This window comes from Ornithorhynchus anatinus, chromosome 15, assembly GCF_004115215.2.
Source record: "Ornithorhynchus anatinus isolate Pmale09 chromosome 15, mOrnAna1.pri.v4, whole genome shotgun sequence".
NCBI classification, from domain to species: domain Eukaryota; kingdom Metazoa; phylum Chordata; class Mammalia; order Monotremata; family Ornithorhynchidae; genus Ornithorhynchus; species Ornithorhynchus anatinus.
The window spans coordinates 7,385,601-7,395,233 of NC_041742.1; the positions used below are offsets into that span (position 1 = coordinate 7,385,601).

Consider the following 9,633-nt stretch of genomic DNA (forward strand, 5'->3'; position numbering starts at 1 on the left):
GCTGTACGGCCTAGTGGCGAGGGCCCAGGCGTGGAGGGCAGAGGATGTGGATTCTAATCCCAGTTCCATCACTTGTTTGCTGTGTGACCTTGAGCGAGTCACTTCGCTTCTCTGTGCCTCAGTTCCCTCATCTGTAAAATGAGGATTAAGACTGTGAGCCTCTTGTGGGACAAGGTCTCTGATCACCTTGACCCGAGCCCAGGGCTTTTCAGGATGGCACCTGGAGAGTTTCCACTATTCTACCAGTCTCGGCTATGGGAGGGAAAGTCAAGCAGAGGCCTACTCATTCCATTCCTAGCTTGGGCAGTGGCTAGCGAGTGGCAGGCATCTGCTACAAGTCAAAACTCATCTGTGCTGAGCAGCACCGGCATGGGAGAGAGTTGAGGGTGGAGATATAAGTTTACTACGCAGGAAGAGGCAATGGTAAAGCACTTCTGTCTTTTTACCAAGAAAATTCTACGGATCCACTACCGAAACGATTGCAGAAAGAGGTGGGGCGTCCTGGCAGAGATGTGTCCGTGGAGTCGCTATGGCCCGGAGATGACCCGACAGCAGAAGACGGCAGAATTGAGGCCCAGAGAAGTTAAGTGACTTGCCCGAGGACACACAGCAGACAAGTGAGGAACCGGGATTAGAACCCATGACCTTCTGGCTCCTAGGCCCATGCTGCCTCTCTAATAATCAAGGTATTCTTTAAGCACTTATTACGCACCAAGCACTGTACTAAGCACTAGGGAAAAAAGATAATTCCACTGCTTAGAACACTGCCATTGCTTAGAACATTCCCATTGCTTGCAACAGTGCTTGGCACATGGAAAGGGCTAAATACCATAATTATTATTATTAAAATTGTGTGTGGGCTACCACTGCAGCTCACAAAACCTTTCTGTTCGCTTTTCACACGACCCCTCAGCCCACATTCTTCACTCTCCTCAAGACTTCTCATCACTCCTCATTCTCCACACTCCCATCTGCAATCCACTGCTCACACGTCTTTTTAATAGAACTTTTAAGCAGGTCATTATATCCGCCCCAGCACTTACCACAGTGCTTGGCACATAGTAAGTGCTTAAATGCCACTATTATTGCTATTACTTGAGTCTTGATCCCATGGGTGGTTTGAACGATTGGAATAATGTTAATAATAATACAGAGCATTGAAGTGCTTACTCTAAGCCAAACACCGTACTGAACATTGGGGTAGATCAGCACAAACAGGTCCCCTGGGGCTCACCGTCTCTCAAGAGAAGCAGCATGGCTTAGTGAGAGAAGCAGTGTGGCTTAGTGATGATGATGCTGGTATTTGTTAGGCGCTTACTCTGTGCCGAGCGCTGTTCTAAGCGCTGGGGTAGATACAGGGTAATCAGGTTGTCCCACGTGAGGCTCACAGTCTTAATCCCCATTTTACAGATGAGGGAACTGAGACACCAAGAAGTAAAGTGACTCGCCCGAAGTCACACAGCTGACAGGTGGAAGAGCTGGGATTAGAACCCATGACCTCCGATTCCTAAGACCGTGCTCTTTCCACTGAGCCACGCTGCTTCTGCAAAGAGCACAGGCTTGGGAGTAAGAGATTGTGCGTTCTAATCCCCGCTCCCCGACTTGTCAGCTGTGTGCCTTTGGGCAAGTCACTTAACTTCTCTGTGCCTCAGTTACCTCATCTGTAAAACGGGGATTAAGACTGTGAGCCCCACGAGGGACAACCTCATTACCTCATATCTACCCCCGTGCTTAGAACCGTGCTCGGCACATAGAAGGCACTTAACAAATACCATCATCATCATCATTATCAATCGTATCTGAGTGTTTATTCTGCACAGAGCCCCGTCCGAAGCACTTGGGAGCCTAAAATCTGACCAGGTTAGTAGACGTATTCCCCGCCCACGACGAGCTTAAAGTCTAGAGAGGAGCTATACGGTCTTGAGTCTACAGCCTAAGTAGGAGAGAGAACAGGTCCCGTATCCCCATTTTAATGGCAAGGGACCCGAGACACAGGTTCGGCGACTTCCGTAAGGTCACGCGGCAGGTAAACGGGTTCCCAGCCAGGGCGATAGCCTCCAGCCCCATCGAGTGGGCTGTCAGAGGAACAAATTCAACCGAAAGGAATGTATGATGAGGGAGAGTCCGGGGAGGGGTTACGGTTTCTGTCCCCTAGGAACGAGATTCAGCCCGGCAGTCTCACACACGTCTCCAGTCGGGTGAGAGTGACATTTCCTCAGCGCTCCTTGCGGCAGATGGGAAAAAACGCTCCTGAAAATTCTTTTCTGATTAACCCACCTGTGGGTCATCAGCCTGACATGTGCGGAGGAGAAGGAGGAGGAGGAGGAGGAGGAGGCAAGGGTGGCAGCTTTAGGGGCTGGGACTCAAGGAACAAAGACAGAGAGAGCAGCAGGTTTGAGTCCGGAAGGCAGCTGCCCTCGCCCTGACCCGGTGCCAGACCTTAGAGCAGAGCTCGGGCAGCCCTGTTCCCAAGCTTCACGGCACAGATCCCACACCCACGTCATGCCACCGGAGGGTGGTGCAGGTGGGCACCCGTATTCTCCGACTACAGTCCAGTCCGCACGCTTCGCCCCGCAACCTTCTCGTAGCGCGTCGATCTCATCTATCTCACCGCCAACCCGTCGCCCTTGGGATGCCCTCCCTCCTCAAATCCTACAGACGATTACTCTCCCCACCACGTTCAAAGCCTTACCGAAGGCACATCTCCCCCAGGAGGTCTTTCCTAAGCCCCGGCACTTTCTTCTTCTCCGACTCGTAGTCTGTGTCGCCCTGATTTGCTCCCATTGTCCTTCCCCCTTCCCAGCCCCATAGCAATTATTCCCATATCTATAATTTATTTACGTTAATATATGTCTGTCTCTAGACTGTAAGCACGTGGGGCAGGGAATGCATCTGTTTACTGCTGTATCGTCCTCTCCCAAGCGCTTAGTCCAGTGCTCTGCACCCAGCAAGCACCCAATAAATACGAATGAATGAATGAACTACATGGAACATGGAGAGAGCGGTGACCGGACCCCCTAAAACTCCCAGTTTAGTACCTTATACACAGCAGGCCCTTAAATGCTGATGATACAGATGATCTGTAGGAGGGTTGCTGATTCCTGGGAAGGTTAGATAAGAATAATAATAATAGCAGCGACAACAGCAATGATGATGTTCACTAAGAATTTATGGGGCAAACACTGGAGTAGACACAAGATCTTAAGTGTGAACACTGCCTTTAACCCTCACAGGCTCACAGTCTAACGCAGTGTTGTCTGACGGATAGAGCGCGGGCCTGGAAGTCAGAAGGACCCGGGTTCAAATCCCGGCTCTCTGATCTCCGGCAAGTCATTTACACTTCTCTGTGCCTCAGTTACCTCATCTGTAAAATGGGGAGTGAGACCGTGTCCACACTGATTAGCTTTTATCTTTTCTAGTGTTTACCACGGTGCCTGGCACATAGCAAGCGCTAAACAAATACCGTAAAAAAAAAAAAGAACAGGTATTTTATCCGCGATCATATCGATTGAGCGCTTAATGTGTCTCGTCTTACGCTGTCGAGTCGTCTCCAACCCAGAGCGACACTGTGGAGACATCGCTCCCAGAACGCCCCTCCTCCATCTACGAGCCTTCTTCTAAGTGTATCCAAGGACTTGGGAGAGAAGAATATAACAGAGTTGGTAGCTGTGTTCCCCGCACACAGTGAGAAGCAGAATGGCTTAGTGTATAGAGCACAGGCCTGGAAAGTCACAAAGACCTGGGTTCTAATCCTGGTTCCATCTCTTACCTGCTGGGTGACTTTGAGCAATCAATTCACTTCTCTGGGCCTGAGTTACCTCTTCTGTAAAATGAGGATTGAGACCATTAGCCCTATGTGGGACAGGGACTGTGTCCAGTCTGATTAGCTTGTATCTACTCCAGTGCTTCGTAGAGTGCCTGCCACATAGTAAGTGCTTTAAATACCATAAAAAAGCACCTCCGGCCTCCAGCTCCTCCCTGCGGGAGCTGAAAAGAACCCCCAGGTTAAGTCACACTCCCCAGAGCCCCCTCCGGTCTGAGAAGACTGGAGCCACTGAGTTCGGACAGAGGCCCAAGAGAGCGCGATCTCTCCGTGTGGCCGGTGCCGGTGAAATGCTCCCCTCCACCCTACCCCGTCTGATGTCTGCCGGCCCCTCCCCACCTAGGGAGCTCGCGGCCCTGTGGTTTATTTTACTAGCGGTGGCTTGTCGAAGCCGTATTTTGCCAATAAACGTGAGCTATGAGGTCACTTTACCACAGAGCCGGTGCCCCGTCTGTGCACTGCACAGCTGGGTGCCAGTAACCTTTTAACGGGTGTCTGCCTCTGTGGGGAGCCCCCATTAAAGACCGAGCGAGAGCCAGAGAGGGAGAGGATTCGCAGAGCCGACCGGGGTCCTTCGGGCCACAGAAGGGCCTCCTGGTCCTGAAGCGCGGACGGCCACGGATAGGAATCCGCAAATGATAACTATCGTGAAAGCTGAAAGCAAATATCAAATCAGTCAAATCGGGTGTATGTACTGAGTGCAGATCACAGCCCAGAGTTGGTAGACAAGTTCCCTGACCACAGGGAGTTCACAATCTAGAGGGAGAGACGTTACTATCAACAAATGATGGAGACGATCCCAAGTGTTGTGATGCTGAGGGTGGGATGATCAACCAAACACCGTTTTTATGCCACGTGGGGTTCATAGTCCCCACGGAAGGAAGGGGAAGAAGGAAGGACAGATGCCGAATTCCCATTTAACGGATGAGGAAATGGAGGCACGGAGAAGTGACTTTCCCAAAGTCATAAGTAGCACTTATTCCGGTCTGAGCATTGTACCAGGCGCTTAGAAGACGACAATACAATAGACGGTCCACAGGTTGTTTTATTGGGAGTGTTTGAAGAGGGCTCACTTGCTTCAAATCATCCCCAGTCTCCCCCTGAAGAAGAAATCCAAGCCCACGTGAATGATGCCGGACGCAGCCAGCATTATAAAGTAGCAACGTGAGCACGGGTGGATTTGACTTTGGACCCGTCACTTAGCTTCCCTGTGCCTCAGTTCCCTCATCTGTAAAATGGGGATTAAGACTGTGAGCCCCACGTGGGACATCCTGATTACCCTGTATCTACCCCGGCGCTTAGAACAGTGCTTGGTACATAATAAGTGCTTAACAAATACCATTATTATTATCTATCAATTGTATTTACTGAGCGCTGTCTTTGAAGAACTAAATTTAGCACTTGGGAGAGTATACTATTGCAGAGTTGGTAAAAACATTTCCTGGTGTAAAAGGGGGATTTAACACTTGTCCCCCACTTCCTCAGACTGTGAACCCCACGTGAGTCAAACTGTCTGGTCTGATTTTATGTTATCTATCTGAGTGCTTGACATGTAGAAAGCATGTAATAAACACCACAATCATCATCCTTTTTGCAGGTATTTTTATTTATTCCAGAAACAGGTGAGTTGGACTCATTCATTCATTCAATAGTATTTATTGAGCGCTTACTATGTGCAGAGCACTGTACTAAGCGCTTGGAATGAACAAGTCGGCAACAGATAGAGACAGTCCCTGCCGTTTGACGGGCTTACAGTCTAATCGCCACTGGTCAGGCTAAAACCCGCGTAGCTGTCGGGCCCGAAGGAGGCTCAAAACCCGTTCTTGAGATTCTCAACAGGCATCCATCTGAGCTCCCCAGCGGGCTGCTTCCCTCCCACTCTCCTCTCTCTGAAGAGGAGAGGGTTCTGGGCTCCTCAAGTGACTTGTCACCAGCCTGGCTCCCCCAGACAGGACAGATCAATACTTCACTCTCTTGCCCCGATCATTTTTTTCTACAAAAAACCTTCAGCGCGCATTTCCCCACTCAAGAAGCTCCAGTGATTGCCCATCCACTTCCGCAACAGATAGTCCTTACCATCAGCTTTAAAGCACTCAATCACCTTGCCGTCTCCTACCTCACCTTGCTGATTTCCTACTCTTACACAGCCAGTTTGCTTCTCTCCTCTAACACCAACCTACTCACTGCTCCTCGATCTTGTTAATAATAATGCTGCTTGTTAAGTGCTTACTATGTGCCAAGCACTGTTTTAAGTACTGGGGTAGAGTCAAGGCATTCAGGTTGGACCAAGTCCCCGTCCCACATCGGGCTCACACTCTTAACCCCGTTTGTCAGATGAGGTGACGGAGACCCAGGTCCGACTTCGCCCAAAGTCACACAGCAGACGTGGCGGAGCTGGTATTAGAACACAGGTCCTTCTGACTTCCAGGCCCGTACTCTAGCCACTAGGCCATGCTGCTTCTCTGTAGATCACCCTTGCCATAGAGGAGAGCATTTTGATGAGAGACGAGTCTCCTCAGAATCAGTTCAAAGCAACTCCCCGGGTTCCCCGTCCTGTCAGAGAGATAGCCGCCAGTCTAACATCCATGGGGTGAGAGGAAGCCCCTCCATGAGTGTCAGGGGACTAGGTCTTCCCTCAGACAACGTGGAGGGGTGAGGGTGTCCACAGACAGAGAGAGAGCAGAGGCCGCTGGTTTCAAAGCAGTCGGCCCCCTCCCCTGTGCCTTCCTCCACCGCAGAAATGAAACCGAACACAGAAGCAGGCCAAAGGGCAGCCGGGGAGGAGACAAGCAAGCTGAGAGAGAGAGAGAGAAAGAGAGAGACGGGGTCCAGGGAGGGAGGGAGGAAGGGGAGAGGCGGGGAGGAGGTGGAAACCTGTCTGGCCCCGCCGACGCCAGAAACCGGCGATGGAGACGGCCTTCCAAACATTGCGCAGAGTCTCCGAGGAGGGAAGCCAGGGAGGCCGAAGCCGAAGTGGCTGGCACCGGGGCGGGCTGGAGCTGTCTGCTCTCCCACCCTCTGGCACGGCGGGGATCCCACTGCCTCTCTGACATCATGGATGCAAGTCAGGCCTGGCCACGGGGTAGCCCGTTCCCAAGCACGCCAACGGGCCCCGCCCGGGCCGGCTGGCCAGCTGGGCCTTCCCAAAACGGGATCTCTTCTGTCAGCTGCCTTTTATAGAACTATAAAACCAAAAGTTCATGCGAGAGGAGTCGGGCCCGGCATCCAAAGAGCGACCGGGCTTGGCTTCTTGTTCCCTCCCTGTGGCTTTCCCTTCCTGACGGAGATCGGGACACGCACCCACCCCCGCCCCGAGTTAGACCGTAAGCTCCTTGTGGGCTGGGAATCTGTCTGTTTATTGTTCGATAATTCGCTCAGTCTTATTCATTGAGTGCTTTCTGTGTGCAGAGCACTGTTCTAAGCACTTGGGAAAGCACGATGCAGCAATAAACAGACACATTCCCTGCTGACCACGAGCTTACAGTCTAGAGGAGTAGATAGTTGTATATTGTTGCGTGGAAGTATACCAAGCACTTTGTACATAGCCTGGCGCACGGTAAAGCCCTCGGATAAATACGATTAACCGACTAAAAGTCCCCGGTGATCAGCCCTAGTTGTAGCATCCGTTTTGGGGGTTTTTTTTTAAATGGTCTCTGTTAAACGCTTACTATGTGCCAGGCAGTGAACTAAGCGCTGGCGAATATCCTTGATAATCACGTTGGACACTGTCCCCGTCCCACGTGAGAGTCAGGTCTTAATCCCATTTTACAGATGAAGGACCTGAGGCCAGAGAAGTAAAGTGACCTTCGCAAGGTCGGACAACAGGCAACCAGGGGAGCTGGGATTAGAACCCGGGATTAGTCGGGACTCCCATGACCATGCTTTAATCTCTAGGTCATGCTGTTTCTCTGGATTTATCCACTCTAAGGAAAGAAAGCATACTCCAAGTGAGGAGGAGTGTGACCTAACGGAGAGAGTCTGGGCCTTGGGAGTATGAGAATGTGAGTTCTAATCCGAACTCCACCACTTAACTGCTGTGTGACCTTGGGCAAGTCACTTGATGTCTCGGTGCCTCTTTCTTGATCTGTTAAATAGGGATTAGGACAGTGAGCCTTATGTGGGAGAGGGATTAGGTCCAACCTGATTATCTATGTCTACCCCAGCACTTAGTACAGTGCCTGGAAAGAACCCAGTAAGGGATGTCAAGAGACCAAAGTTTCAACCCCATCCCTGCCACTTGAATCAGTGATATTAACTGAGCATTTAATGGAGCAAGATTACTGTTCTAAGTGCTTGGAAAAGTACAATTCAACAGAGATGGTACATGTCCTCTGCCCATAAGGAGTTTACAGTCTTACAGGGGAGGCAGACAGCTAAAAAGATTAGGGGCAGGGGAATTAGTAGAGTATTGTGGGGCTGGTGTATCCAGGTGCTTAAGGGGTACACAGCCAAGTTCGTAATAGAAGCAGAGGGGAGAGTGGATAGGGTGTATTGAATTGGACCGCCTGCTAGGTGACCTTGGACATGTCACTTCACTGGGCCTCAGCTTGCTTCTCTCTAAAACGGGGGTGAACTACCTATTCTCCTGATCCCCTTAGACTGTGAGCCCCTTTTGGCTCAGTGACAGGCCCTCATCTGATTATATCTACCCCAACACTTAGCACATAGTGACTCATTATTACAGTTATTATATGCACTAGGGTGATAATCTACAGAAAGAATCCTAAGAATTGAATCCCGCATGGGATACCGACTGTCCAACCGGAATGTTGTCTATCAAAGAACTTAGTACAGGGCTTGGCACAAAGTACATGCTGAATAACTACAGTAAAAAAAGCATGGGTGTTTAAGCAAAAAGATACAAATGAATTTTGCTTTGTGAAGAAATCACTGGCTTTAATAACTATGGTATCTTGGCACACTTGTGCCCCATTTACACTAATGACAATAAGTCGGGATGGGAACAGATATACTGGAGAGATAAAAGCAGTGTGGCCTAGCGGAAAGGGTACGGAACTGGGAGTCAGGAAACTTGGGTTCTAAATCTGGTTCTACCACTTGTCCCTCGTGTGACCATGGGCAGGTCGCTTCCCTGTTCCTCTGTTTCTCCACCTGTAAAATGGGGATTAAGCATCTGTTCTCCTTCCCTTTAGAATATGAGTCCTAAGTGGGGTAAGGATTGTGTCCAATCAGATTATTTTTTTACCAAGCCCAGCACTTAGTGCATATCACGATCATCATTATTAATGAAAAACGGGAGTAATAGCTTTCTCCCACACGATGGCATAATTAGGGCTAACTGGCTATAAGTAAAGAGACGGGCCTTTTGTGGGAAGATGTCACAACTGAGCCCACGGCGATTTAAGCCAATGTAACCACAGTCAACGAAGTACCCCAGGCATGAAAATAACAACACAAAAAAAGTCCAAATGAAGGCTCTTCCACTAACTGCCTTCCTTCCCACCCCCACTCATCCCAAAACTCCCATCCACGTCCCTACTCTGGGAACACTCTGTGCTGCCTAACATTATCGACGTAGTAATAAAGTGTGCACTTGTAATGTTGGGCTAGATGACAAGAATAACATGAAATAACATTGCACCCACCCACTGAGAAAACCAAGCATGTCACACTCCTCTGTGTCATGGTTTTAAAAATATCTCCACTGACGGCCCAAGTCTTAAGTTGGGTTTTTCTGGGTTTCTAATTTTTTTGGGGGGGAATAAAAGTCCAACTGTGCCAGGTGGAAAATGTTTGCATCAGAATCCTAGAGGAGGCTGGTGATGGATGTCTGCTTGTTTTACGTGTGT

General features: G+C 49.9%; 1 non-coding gene across 1 annotated transcript; it reads left to right on the forward strand.

The window, feature by feature from the left end:
* Positions 1-202: 202 nt before the first annotated feature.
* On the forward strand, positions 203-339 carry LOC114817113. Its single transcript, XR_003764963.1, has one exon. It is a non-coding gene; the product is annotated as a small nucleolar RNA SNORA7 (small nucleolar RNA).
* Positions 340-9,633: the final 9,294 nt, after the last annotated feature.